The 13,553-nt window shown below is 35.5% G+C and overlaps 1 long non-coding RNA gene across 1 annotated transcript; it reads right to left on the bottom strand.

The window, feature by feature from the left end:
- Window positions 1-3,183: 3,183 nt before the first annotated feature.
- Window positions 3,184-4,036, bottom strand: LOC148843751 (uncharacterized). Its single transcript, XR_016103709.1, has 2 exons — window positions 3,722-4,036; window positions 3,184-3,592 (listed from the first exon to the last, which is right to left on the bottom strand). It is a non-coding gene; the product is annotated as an uncharacterized LOC148843751 (long non-coding RNA).
- Window positions 4,037-13,553: the final 9,517 nt, after the last annotated feature.

The raw sequence follows: 13,553 nt of genomic DNA, 5'->3' as shown, positions 1-13,553 counted from the left end.
GATACATGCAAATGATACATAGACGTTATATTATATAATAAAATAAAACAAACCACCCTTTATATTCATCTTTTCTCTTCTCCTTCTCACCAAAAAATATTTTACAAATGCAAAATGTACTAATTTTTTGGCCCCGGGGGGGGGGGGGGGGTTAACAGAGGGGGATGGGCTGCTCCCCGATGTGTAACCCCATGGAGCAAGAAAAAAAAAACTTGTCTGGATAATAGACTATGTGGAGCTATGATAAATCGTGATACACACTATTAGGACAAAGGCATGATATAGAATTTATGATGGTCTCTACTGGAAGGGCTGAAAGCTTGATTAAACATGGTCAAACTATTATAGTTGCTGGCCAAAAAAAAAAAAAAATTCTAGTTCAACTTGAGAACTAGTTTCTCGGTATTTTGAAATCTGAAATTTTGGATTAATCTTTCATTGAACCAAATTAGATTTGAAACCAAATTTCAAACTGAACATACTTGATAAGTCCACAGAATGCAACTCCCAGAGTGGTAGTTCACGCCCAATATTGGTCCAAATCGGCCTCCAACTAAAGATGGTGCAGCTGTATGTGTGAAGCTGATTCAACAATGCAATGTCAGAAAAACTGAGCTCCAAACTTCTTGGAATGCTGTACCTATGTGAACCTTAACTTCTCTAATGTTTTTCTTTAAAACTACAGCAGAGGACTGATGAGTTAGTTTCTATTATGGCTGCTTCAAACTAGGTTTTTAGGATGCAAGGGGAAGAGAGAAACAAAGAAAAAGAGTGGGGAGAATAGAATGGTTTGCCCCCTCCCTCTTATCCCCTTATATGGAGCACTCTCCTAATTCTTTTAGGAGCTGATCCAAATCAAGTTTGAATCAGGACTTGTCCATATCCATACCCACATCTGATTTATGTCACATGACAACTTAAACTAATCTCATTAGTGATGAGCCTAAGGCTCATATTCTTTAATGGTTCACTTCTCTAGATATTGCATGGATACTTAGTGGCATGGGACCCATAAAGGTCTCACACAAGTCCACATGGGTTCAGCCCATTCCCAAAAAGGGATAGGTCGAATTTACTACCTAATGGTAGTAAACCCTTGAGCCAATAAACATGAGTTCAATTGCCGAATACTTAAACATAAGAGATCCTTAGGTTCAATCACCCTATGAAAATCCATGGATAATGGATTTATGTAAGATAAAGCCCATCGGGTTATCAACCCTCTAATGGTCTTTTACTTTTAACCTATCATCCCTTAATAGTCAAAACACTATTCACAGGGAATGACTTATTCCTTGATTACAAAATGTAGTATCATACTTTTTGCTTGGATGGATCCTAAGATTAAATCCTTTTGCAAACATCTTTTTCTAAAAATAATATAATATATAAATACATTTTGCAAATTAGATTTCAAAACAATTAAAATCCACTACCAGCAATTTAGGTTTTCAATAGAGTGTAAACCCTGATATTCACTTTGTTTGACAAATGGACCAACTCTATTACTATGATCACCCACTCAAGTAATTTCATAAATTGCCTCAACATGCCTAGGTATTTGGTCTTTGATGGATTTCACTGATTGGCATATCAAAAGCAACTCAGTCCAAGACGTAGTGTAGTATTATAATCAAGTCCAAGGTTAAGTGCAACTTTCCAATTTTTTCCATCTATCTCCAAGGTCCAAGGAATAATTAGAAATTAATCCAGGTTTAATATTTCCTCCAAATACCCATTGACTATGCTTGGGGTCTAACCCAAGTAACTAAGACAAATTGTTCCACCAATTCAGTAGTACATTAATGTCAACCTTATTAGGATATATATCCCAAGTCTATCTAATGGTTGAGAACATTCTAAACTAACAAAAATCTCATAATGTCCAGTTTAAGGAATAATTCACAAAAACGAACCAATTTGAACATAAAACAATAATGTACTGATTTTTTCATATAGAATTGTCTATACACATCAATCTATTTGGAAATAAGGGCATATACTGTCTCACTATACAAGATTGAGGTATGATGCAATGCCATAGGATTTTGCTGCGACAAAAATGAGACATGTAATTGTGTTGTAAAGTTGCAAAGAAAGTTCATTATGATTTCCGTGCTATTGTGCTACCATTCCATCTATGCTACCATGTAATTGTGTTGTAGAGTTGCAAAGAAAGTTCATTATGCTACTATGCGATGGCTAATTGCATAATCCTATTGTTTATTTCATACTTAGCAAGTGATACTATGTCTAAGTCCATTTACTTTTCCAAATTTACTAGAAGTGGGTGATGGATGTTGATTATGATTGAGCGTGATCGCCTTCTCCTATCAGCACCGTTTGGTGAGTTCAGATATGCTCCTCATAGAGTGCACCTCACACTGAATTCACAACACCTTTCAGCTGTGCACTTGAAACATCTCATACTTATAAATTTTTAATTCATGGGAAATGTTCAAGAGATGCATGACCAAAACATGTAGTGAGGCGCACTCTGTGAGGAGCAGATCCGATCTCCCCTTTGGTCTTGTCTACCAAGTATGGATGATGGATATGAGAGAAGTTATCAAAACTTTTCATCTGTGAACAGGGTTGCTCACTCAATTGCTAAATTTATTAAATGTGTCTACTTTTTTTGATATACAAAAGTGTCTACCTTTGCAAATTGAGAGAATGATCCTCCTCCCTAGCTAGTACCTTTGTCAATCTTCATTTGAATCTTTAATATGAAATTTAAAATAAAGTCTCTGCTGGCCAGAGATCTTACCAACCGAGCCAGATGGCACCGTCGTATCATACAAAATGTACAAGATTATATAATTACCAAAGTGATACATCGGGTTTGGGTCGGGTCACACAAGACATCAATCCTAACCTAACCTGACTTAAATAACAGCTTAATTTAATTGCATTTTCCAACCCTAACACTACATTCAAACCAACCCTAAACCCTAAATTTTTTGGTTTGCATTGCGTTGATTTAAATTTGGTATTGTCATCACCCTAAAAAGAAATGAAAAAAAAGAAATGATGTTGTGGTGCATTAAAATTTGCCATAGATCTAACCTAGAATTAATTAGATTTTCAAATTCATCTCGAGAATACAGGCCTTGCGTTTGAATCTGCGACCTTGATTGTGTTTAGGGAAGAGTTCTAAAAGTCTGAAAATCTTGCCAGTCCTGAGAGGAAATTGATAATATATAGAAGCTAACAAGCTCTCAGCAGAGTTTAACAATGAGGAGATATCTTTCTCTGTCCTTGGATGCATTTCAACAGGTGACAATTTATGGGGATAAACCCAAGATTTTGTCACTTGGGAGCGTTTCGAATTCAGCTCAAACCACTGAATATAACAGTATGGATAGCCAAATTATATGTTGATATCATGAAGCCAATACACAATAGACTCTGTATCAATTCAAAATGAACCCACTTCAGGGATGGCCTTTCATGGATGCTTTGGAGATGTTGGAGTAGGATGCGTTGTCACACCGTGATAGTCAACATGGTAAACCAGCTCATCTCCATCATCATCTCCCCGGCAGTCTCTTTCGGTTGAACCTTCTTGGATGTTCTCTTTGTTAACAACCTGCATTAACCAGAGTTCAGTTTCTTTCATTTCACTTGCAGTTTTGACAAAAAAAAAAAAGTGAAGTAGAAAGGACGCGTTAGAGAACTAATTCTGTTTGATGGAATTTCAAACTGTCAATCAATTAACCTTCATCTTCCAGTCCTCATCTCGCTTGTCTGACATTGATGTGCTTAATTCTTTGCGATGCCGCTTTCCTGCAAGCCATCTTTCAACAGAAGAGGAAGAAGAATCATGGCTGCTGCTCATGGATGAAAGATATAAGGCAGCAGCTGTAAGAAGGCAGAAAAAAATGATACAAATGACCTTCATGCTTAATAGCCCAAATGAAAGAATTTTATTTTTTCCTCCTTGCGAGGGGATGGGATTTCGAAGCCATATAAATAGGAGTCTGAGAAGCTTAAGAGAGAGAGAAAGAGAGACAGATGTGGAGCATTAATATTTGATTGATGGGTGGTGGAACCTGTCTGAACAGATGCATGGGGTTAGGTCTCTGGTGCATGTGTGAACGAGGGTGTGGCCTAAGATTGCTGAGAGCCCTGAAAACTGTCAATGGCTGTCACATCACTTCTATCCACTCTCTGAACTTTCTTTCCTTTTTTTTTAATCCTTTGAATGGATGAGTTTGATGAAAAGTTAAGAGTCTGATTGTTTGGACTTTGGAGTGCAGCTAGCCTGCAGCAGCTTTGCCTTTGGGAGTGGTCATGTCCATGTTTTCCTTTGTTTCTTTTCTGAGCAGGTAGAAGGAGGTTGAGTCCACGTGCGTGTTCCACGACAAACAAGACTGCTCACAGTTGATGCCTTTATCCATTCCTTGTCCTCAACGATGAAGACGATCTTGGCTTTCATGTCACTCCTTGGCCGGTCAGCCGTGCTCTGTTAGAGACCTTCTCTCCCTTCATGCCCATGCCCATGGCCCCTCTCTCACAGACTGGGGTCTTTAGTGGGGCGGGGATAGTGAGAAGACCAAGACAGTAGCATGTGATTTGTTTTGTTAAATTCCCAAGTGTTAGAATTTTAGTTAGTTTTATCTTTTACCTCATCTAGAATGCTTATTTGGGAGGAATTTCAACTTTCATGTAGGGGTGATCATGGGCCGGCCTGGGCTTAGCACCTACAATAAAAGGCTATAGCTCAGGCCCGGGTCCAGCCAACAGTACTGCTAAAATCCTGTGTAAGCAAATAGGAATAAGGATGGGCTTAGAGTGTTAGGAAGTAGGGAAGGGTGATACTAGAACTTGGTGTCAAGATGGATTGGACTTTAGAGTGAGAGAGACTAGTCTCACTATGTATAGATGTGGACGGGAACTAGATTACATGCATGAGACTAAAATTCTAGAATATTCTTTGGTTAGTGTGACTTTGGGAATCAGATCCCATTTATTTCTCTGGCCATTTGGGATATGTGTCCCTTGGGACTATAAAGTGATTAGAGCACATTCTTGGGATCCTCTTTTAAGAAAGTATTTTCAGGAAATAGCCAATGATTTTCAAATGAAAAAAATTTATAGTCTACGTTTCCTTCTTGTGAAGCATTTCTCTTTGATTTGGTTAAAATTAAGGTTTTAGCTTTTAGTTTATCAACAAATAAGAAGGCTTAGAATAGAATTTTGCTTGTTTTGGAAGGAAACAAAGGAATTTAAGGATGGAATTGGGTAGGTGGGTTGTTTTGAAGAATTTGGAATTAATAAGAGTGGTTTGGCTGCTTGGGTTATAATTTCTTGTGTGATTTAATCATGAACATCGAATTGGAACCTTTGTTGATTAGATAGTTAAACAAAGAAAATTTGAATTGAAATTTGGTGTGTAGGATAGATTAACATGAAGAATTAGGTGGGAGGTTCAGATTTGAAAATGAATTTATTAATCTTGGTTGTCTAGTTTATTCATCCAAGGTTGTCAAAATGGAATTTTGTGAATATTATGGTTAATTTCCATAAATTTGAGGTGAGATTTGAGGTTAATCGTATCTTGGTATCCTTGGAACAATGAATGTATTGGATTTGATTTTGTGAGGTCAAGGTTTGAATATTGTGTAGATCGGGACCATAAAAAATGTTAGTATGATAAAATAATGGATCTTTGGATTTTGGTCATGAAATTCAATGTATAACTAAGTTTTAGTTTCCTAAGTCTAAGGATTGTGTTTGATTGGGATATTGAAGCTTATATAGTATCAAATGTTTATCTCAATGTTCTCTTTAATTAGAGTTTATTGATGTTTGATGTGCAACTTATACTAAAAAGAGGAAATTTTGGGTTTTGGCAATTCTCAGGATGATTTGATTATGTTTTTTTCAAATTTTGGGGGTCTTAAAAGAGGGTATAAAGAGGTAAGGTGAAAGGACCGAGCAAATATTGGGTTCCAATAGGCTAACACCATTGTGCTATTGAATTGGTAAGAAAATTTGTCTCAGTTGATAGGGTTAGATCTAAGGTACAATGAGTGAGTGTTTGAAACACTAAACAAGAATCATTTGTAATTATGCCTTGGACCTTAGAGATAGATGAGAGAGACTAGAAAGTTGCACTAAATCCCTAGTTTGATGATACACTAAGTGTTGGACTTTGTTGCTTTTAATATGTTAATCAGTGAGATCCATCAAAGGTTAAATACCTAAGTATGTTGGAGTAGTTTGGAATATCACTTAAGTGGGTGGTCATTGTGATAGAATCAGCCACTTTGCCAAACAAAGAGAATATTCTACTTTACACTCTCTCTAATGGAAACCTAAAATCACAAATAATGGATTTCAATTTGGTTTTGAGATTAGTTTTCAAAATGTACTTATATCTATAAATAGTTTATTTGTGTTTGAAAATTGGTTTTAAGTCGAGGATTCATCTAAGAAGAAGGTGTGGCATTGTATCTTTTATTTAGGGAAGAAGTCCTTTTGTATGGGTAGTGTGATGTTATTGGCTGAGAGGTTAAGAGTGAATGTTTTCTTGGACTAAAACCTGATGGGCATTTTTCTCAAATTAAATCATTAGGTCTAGGCTCATAGGATGGCTAAAACCAAACTCCACTTGTATTTAAGTGATGGGCCAGTTCTAGGCCCAATTAGATTGGGTAGGCGATCCACTAGCTCCAACTACTGAATTTTACCTAGGGCTGTTCACGGGTCGGGGTGGGTTAGTTTACTACAGTTTTTCCAACCGACCCGACCTGGTCGGGTTACCTGACATAGAAACCTAAACCGACTCAGTGTTAAGCAAAACCGACCTGATCGGTTTGAGTTGGGTTGGGTCGGTTTCGGTTCTAAGTTCATCCATGTGATAAAATCTTGCTAATTTTAAAAACAGTCATAAATTGAACATCATTTCAGCAATCTCCTATGATAAAATTTAAATGAAAAGTTAATCACAAAAGTTGTTCATTAATCACTATTCACTAATTCAAAGCTTCTTGCAACCATTCAAAAACTAGGTGGCCTAATGGGCTTTGGAACTTCATGTTTGAACTAGGAACTAAGTCGGTTCAATTTGGGTCGGTTTCGGTTTTCTTGTGTGAAAACTGAAACCGACCTGAATCATCGGCTTAAGAATTTGCACAACCCTAAACCAACCCGTGCTGATGAAAACCCGACCGACTCGGGTTGAGTTGGTCTGGGTTGGTCGATTTGGTCGAGTTGGGCCTTCTTATGAATAGCCGTAATTTTACTAATGTATTTTTAATACAAAGGCCAAACCCTTGTAGTTTATTTTGGGAACTTAGTGGGTCCACACCATGCAAGGTTTAGGTCAATTTGACTAGTTAAAGAGGTGAGGAGATTCACTCAAGAGATCAAATTGGACTAATTTAATTAGTTACACACCTAGTATGACTAGGAAAATATGTAGTTGGACTTATTCTCTCATGGTCCTAATTTAGTTAAGATTATTACTAATTGGAGAAATTCTAATTTAATTAGAAATCTAATAAACCCCTTTTAGGACTCTATGTGTCCAAGTCTATATAAGATAGAATGTAGGAGAATTGAGAGAACAATTATCACAAAGAATAGTTCTCCCAAAACCCTAGTTTGACCAAGGTTGAAAGGAAAGTGGACAAAGGATGACAAGTGTTTTTCTCATTGCTAGAGATATAAATTGTTTATACTATGCTCTGGACGAGAATGAGTTCAATAGGATCTCAACTTTTTAAACAACCCAAAAATATGAAGAAACTTAGAAGTTATCCATTAAGGAATTAGCTAGCTTGGTTAAGGAGTCCAAAATTAGTATCTTGGTGCATGCATATGATATTTTCAAGATAAAGCCACAAGAATGCATCACTAACATGTTTACAAGATTCACAAATATTGTCAACAAGAAGTCCTACTTTAAGGAAGAGAAAATGAGAAAGATATTAAGATCTCTTCCTAAGGAGTGGGAAATAGGTAACAACCATCCAAGAGTCTAGAAATTTAAGTTCAACGACAATGGGTGAGCTGATTGTGTCTCTTCTTACCTATGAGAAGAGATTAAAGGAGAAATAAGAAGAAGAGGGATACAAGAGCAAAAACATTGTCCTCAAGTCTACTACAAGAGAGAGGAATGAAGCTGAAGAAAGCAATGATAATGATGATGACATGGCATAACTCTTAAGAGAGTTCATAAGGTTCTTGAGAAGCAAAGGAATTCCACTACTCAGAAGCTTGTAGAGAAGCCTACTTTCCATGAATGCAAGAAGGGCACTTTACATAATATTGCTCAAACATTAAGAAGAAATCCAAAGTCAAGAAGAAGAAGAAGAAGGCACTAAATACCACTTGTCAAGCTCAAGCGATGATGAATTAGAGGAGGAACACGTCAATCTGTGCTTTATTTCTAAGGATGAAGAGGTATGTCCTAATTCCCCGTCTCTACATTCTAATTTTAATGAGAATGATTTAATTTATGCTTTTTCAAGAATTGATAGAGATAAATAAAAGAATAATTATTAAGAACAGAGGGCTTAGGGAAAATTTATAAGGCTTAGAAGCTAAGTCTGATGAATCAAATGGAGAGAATAATACTCTGAGTTAGTTCATTTGATTTAAATCTACTAAAAATGGTGAATAAGAAATGAGAGTGATAGATTAAAAAAACTTCCCTTCAAATCATTTCTGAGCAGAATAAATTATTAAGAGCAAAAAATGATGAACTCCTTAGAAAGATAAGTTTGTCTTCCAATGATTCAATTAAATGAAGATTAGTCCACGGAAGGCAATGCAATCAAATTAGAAAAACTCTATGACAATCCCCAATTCAAAAAACTAGAAATGTTAATAGAAAGTTAATTTTAATGGGTCATCCTAGTAAAGTTAAGAAGTCTTCCAAGTCCTTTAGAAACTATTTTGATGGGAGATAGAGGCTAAAGTATGGTGGGAGAAGGATAAGTTATTCCCATCGTCAATAGGATTCACAAAACTAATTTTATGAAAGCTTGAACCCTAAACGGATCAAGGGCTAAATGCTATTACTATTGCAAATTGGGTCATACTGCATATTATTGTTATTTCAGGAAGAATCCAAATGACCTAATCATAAAATAGGTTGTAAAGAAAAAATCTAGGTTGTACAATCCACTAGGCCATGTAGGTCTTGATCACAACACATGTTTGTGATGATGAACAATTTGCTAACCAATAGAAGAAAGTAATCGACTAATATGATTTCTCAGTTGACTATCATAGTCAAAAATCAAAGTTGATTAATAGCCCAAATAGTTGACTACTTAGGGATCTTAGTTGACCAACACCCAAGGAGTTGACCGAAAACCTTGTTAGTGTTTACTACTCGAGAAAATAGTATAAGAAGAGGGTTAGGGTAATCAATGCAATACAAAGGTAGTTAGAAAGGAAGTACAATCAAAATGATGAATTCTAGACAAATAGAACTCACATGCCTATGTGGGAAAGGTCATTGCTATCAGGCAGCCAATTGCACTAGTAGGAAGTTCATTGTTTGTCATGAATGGTTAAACATACAAAATGAATGCAAATTATTTTGCTAGATCGATGACTTCAAGATGTGCCCTTATGGAAAGGGAGCCATGCAGTGTATGGATATCTAGAAATTCAAGGATGAAAGGAAAGAGGTTATGTATTTGTGCCAAAACTAAGTGGGACCAAGGGTGCACATTCTTTGAATGGTTTCCTATGCTACAAGATGGCACAAAAAGGTTCAAAATCACCCATTCATTCAACTAAAAATGTTGAAGGAAGACAAAGATGAGATAATTATTTCCACCAGTGGAGAAATTTATCCTAGTTGGAGTGAATAAACAATGATCCATTAGCTACTACCTCATGTGCCTCCTTATGCAAACATAAGGGGTGAAAGATGAAAGGATATGTCTGCAAATAGAATCATTCATTGGGTAATCTAGTAGACCTAGGAAATTCTCATGATGTTGAATGCCTATGTCTATCCCTCATGTAAGTAGCCAAGAAGGTTAAAGTTGTCTCAAGTTGCCAGAGACTATGCTAGACTCACATTTACTCAATTATAGTTACTTAGAAATGTATTCCAACTGATGTATCTCTCTAATTATGCTTCAAAATTGTTTATTTATAATAACATTCTGTGAAATTTCCTTATCAGAAAAATAGAGAGAATCATGAGTTGCCCAAAAAGATCAAGGGCACAAGGGGATCAAATTCACTCATCCCAAAAAATAATAAGTAAGAGGAAGCTTGTTTTAGCCAAACATTTGGACTTGGCATACTTGAATTACAATTAGATGAATATGAACCTAGGATTCCCAACTATTGTGAAACTATGATTTTCTCTATGCCTCAAAGCCTATTCAAATATATATGATTGATACTTGTGAGATAAATGGGGAATTCAACCCATGAGATTAAGGTAAAAAGAAAGAGAATCAACTCAACATGTCCCAAGAAACAAGCTAAGAGGCGCTTGTTAGAGCTAATCTATGAGAACTCAACACAATTCCAAAATCAATTAGCAAATACGATGTGGGCGTATCCAAATGATTTGATGTATATTCTCTCATCATGGTTGCATACCTATGTGTTTTGATAAGAAGGAAAGAGAGGGAGAATGATGCCATGTTTTAAGAAATGCATTTGCAAAAGTGAGAGCTTTAAAGTTTAAACCTCTAGAGCATATTACTTAGAGAATCTAAATGCTTATGAAAGTCAAGGCACTCTCTCCTTGATAGAACAAGTAAAGTGGACCTTTGATGGATGAATTACTTGGTCCAAATGAAAATTTTGATATGTTATAGGTGATTTACTTCTCATCTTAGTTTAATTATTTATATTATTATCATGATGACAATATTTTCAGTTCGTATAATTTGAAAAATGCAACTAATTGTTTGATATATATGCCTTACTCTTGTGCTATATATTGTTTATGTGATTTATTTATGAGAGAATAGCATATACTAATAGTTTATGTTGAGGCACTATTCCCATTCATGGTATAATTTCAACTATTAAGCCTCATTCAAAAAGTTTCTTTCTCATTATATGCTTTATACTTGATGAATGATGAGATTGATGATTACCCCTAGCCCCCTTCTTTTTTATTGATGTCAAAATGGGGAGAAAAAGTTTGATTGATGATGAAATATTATTACAAGAAATGAGGGAAAAGATGCTAATGGAAGCAATGCATCTTCCTAGATAAAAAAGGAGAATTAAGACTTAACTCCTAAATGAGAATGGAGGGATTTCATCTACACCATAATGATTCAAAGGTGTCCCCTCTATGATTCAACGGGAGTGTTGATCCAATAAGGATCAAAGTGGAAACCGAATGAGAAGTCCCTATGAGATCACATTAAAGGGTAAAATACTTAAGGAATACCCTCTATGATTTACGGGAAGCTAAATGGTATATATGCTGAAAAATGAAACCATTTAGTAAATTGCTTTATGTTATATTGACTATCCTTATGCTCATTAGTATTTATCTGTTTGAATATTCATTGCTTGTCGATATGGCCAATTGTATGATATTTGTTATTATTGAGAGACAAATACAATTGTCTTGTTGGTTGGACTAAGAATGTTATGTACATCATTAAACTTAAATGTTTATGTAGCATGATCTAGAAGAGTAGTACTCTCATATTAAGATTAATTAGTTTTATTATTATTTTTTATAATTGATTTGTCATCATCAAAAAGTGGAGGATTGTTGACCCTATGTGTATATACCATTTAGTAAGCTTCGTTGTGCAAAATGAGTATAAAAGCTAGAATGCTACAATTGATGAAGTGGAAGCTCTATTGAGTGGCTGCCTATACTTTAATGTGAATCTACACCATTATCATCCTCTCTCTATCTAAGAAGGCTCTATGAAAATCAAGCATCAATGTTGATCAAGAACCTAAAGGCTCTAGAGCTATTGAAAATTGATATGCTACTACAACTTATGAAGGAGATAAGAAATCTACATCAAGTTGCATATATTTGTTTTTATCTTTTTAGAAACTTAATGTAAATTAGTTGTATGATGCACTCCATAGATGCTCAACAAGATTAATATTAGTCATCATTAAAAACTATAATCCTTATTGGGGTTGATTCATTGGCTTTCCTGAGCTTAAACATGTTATAAAAGTCAGAAAAACACTTATTGAAAGCCAATGAAAGTGTTTCGAAACCTCTAAGAAAAACGTGCCAAGATTTTCAAGTGTTTAGATTGACTCTCAAGCAAATTAGACCTAATTGTGAGAAGTAGTCGACTATCCAGGTAGATGTGTTGACTAACTATGAGAGTAAAGGCATGCATGACCAAGATTGAGAGAATTAGTCAATTACTCCAAATACATGTGTCGACTAATTGTGATAGTCAAGGCATGCAAAATTCCTAATCTGAGAAGATATGTCGACTACTCAGATTAACTGAATTTATATGCTTATCAATTGACTGATAAGGAGGAAATAGTCAAGTAGGAGAGAAAAGATTTCTCCCTTCCTATTATAGTCGACTATCAGATTCTTTAATCCTAGAAAGATCGTTGCATACTATGTGATTTCATCATTTATGTATGATTTGTAATTATTTTTTCTTAGACAAAATGTACTAATATTTTTTTTATCTAAGTACTAGAGAATTAGGGTTTCACAACTTATTTTCACTAAAGAAACAACTAGAAATTACAGTGCATGGAGAGAAGGAAGTTTGATGTGCAAAGGAGAAGCTTATGCAAATTTTGCAGTTTTGTTTGGATTGGATTTGAACCACCACACCTCTAGCCATATTAGTTTTATTTTAATTTCGTTATTGATGATTGTTTCTATGATTGATTGTGAACCATGGATGAAGGTACTCCAATCATAGACTTTGTTTTCGGTGCATGTCTTGGGCACCAAACCTTAGGCCAATTTGACCTAGTTTTGATCCACTCTATATGGTCCAAACCTAGGGTTCTTTGGGGACTGATAACAACACCTTAGATCACTAGATAAGTGATCAATTATAGACCTAGGCCAGATTGATGGACCATTACATGGACCAATTCTGCCCATACTTGGAAAATCCAATTCGACCAAACTACTTTTTGTAGTTGGGCTCATATACCAAGACATATTTAATCTAATAAATGGGTCCAATAATGGGTTGATAGTGTGTTAATCTAAATGGGATTGGGTTTTACAAAGATTTTGATTAGATACATGTGATAATTTATATTATGTGAATGTGATTTGCACATGAGTCATAAGTGCTTGGCATGATGTCATAGATCATTGAATGATCTCCAGCATTATGGACCTTTCTCTTGTTTCCTCTCCAAAGAGGGGAACCTCACAAAAACCCTAGCCCATTTGGGCCTATATAAACCTGACTTTATGATAGCCAGTGGGTGCCATTTTGGTTTGACCTAAACCAACCTGGGGATTGTTATTATTTTTCCCTCATAAACAATATAATTGTCTAACTATAGAGACTATTATAGAATGACATCTCTAAAGGCCTTTCATCATTGTCATGAAAAGGGTATAAATTGGTGGACAG

The sequence above is a fragment of the Nelumbo lutea genome, chromosome 8 (assembly GCF_056320005.1).
Source record: "Nelumbo lutea isolate HS-2025 chromosome 8, American lotus-T2T, whole genome shotgun sequence".
Taxonomy (NCBI): domain Eukaryota; kingdom Viridiplantae; phylum Streptophyta; class Magnoliopsida; order Proteales; family Nelumbonaceae; genus Nelumbo; species Nelumbo lutea.
This window is presented reverse-complemented; position numbering and strand designations above follow the sequence as displayed.